This window comes from Monopterus albus, unplaced genomic scaffold, assembly GCF_001952655.1.
Source record: "Monopterus albus unplaced genomic scaffold, M_albus_1.0 scaffold105.1, whole genome shotgun sequence".
NCBI lineage: Eukaryota > Metazoa > Chordata > Actinopteri > Synbranchiformes > Synbranchidae > Monopterus > Monopterus albus.
This window is the reverse complement of record NW_018127985.1, coordinates 176440-177501: the sequence shown is the minus strand read 5'-3', so window position 1 is coordinate 177501 and position 1062 is coordinate 176440.

The following is a 1062-nucleotide window of genomic DNA, read 5'->3' as shown; positions in this document are numbered from 1 at the left end:
GGAATCCAAAAGTTATTTGGTGAAAGGGAAGGGGGATATGACTTAAGGGGACGCTTAAATTTAAAAGTTCATGCTATACGAACAACCAAAAAAAGATTTTGTATTTCTATAAGTGGGGTCAAATTATGGAATAATTTAACTGTGGACATGAAAAATAGTACTAGAATTGAGGAGTTTAAATATAAATATAAATGTATGTGTTATACAAGATATATGCAAGAATAAGATTTATTCGAGAAGGCATTGAGGAAACACTCTGTTTTATCTATGTAGAGATACTGCTTGCAGCTGATGATGCATGAAATTTTGTAATATGATGTCATGGGGTAGGACTGGATAAGTCTGACTTCTTCCTACTCCATTCAAACATGTATTAGGTGTAAGCAAACTGATTTTGGATTAGTATTGGTTGGATATGTGAAATTATGTGTGTTGTTGTCATTTGTTCAATTGTTCTGTTCTGCATGTTTGAATAAAATCAATCAATCAATCAGGTGTATTAGACACATGAGGAATTTGACTCTGGTACAGCGGCTCTCAATGCATACAAGGCATTATGTAAGGCAGCAGTGGGCAGGTAACCAAGATAAGGCTGAGAACAGAAGTAAAGAATTAATGTGCAATCAAGCAAAGGAATGTGCCTTAGCAGTAAAAATAAAGTACTATATACACACAGTCTGGATTTGACAGATCGATATCTACAAGGTATATATTTACAGGTGTGGCACTGAGGGTTATTGTCCAGACATACTGTTGTGGGTCAAGTGTTCATCAGTGTGATGGCCCGGGGGAAGAAACTGTCCCTGTGCCTGGTTGTCTTGGTGCACAGTGACCTTTAATGCCGTCCAGAGGGGAGGAGTTCGGACAGATTGTGTCCCGGGTGTGAGGGGTCTGCAGCGATCCTCTCTGCCCTCCTTTTGACCCGTGAGCTGTCCAGGTCCTCCATGGCTTTGAACGTGTTCAGCTCCAGGTTGTTGCGGCTACACCACAGGACCGGCTGCTCAACCTCCCGTCTGTAGGCTGACTCGTCACCATCTCGGATGAGACCAATGACCGCTGTGT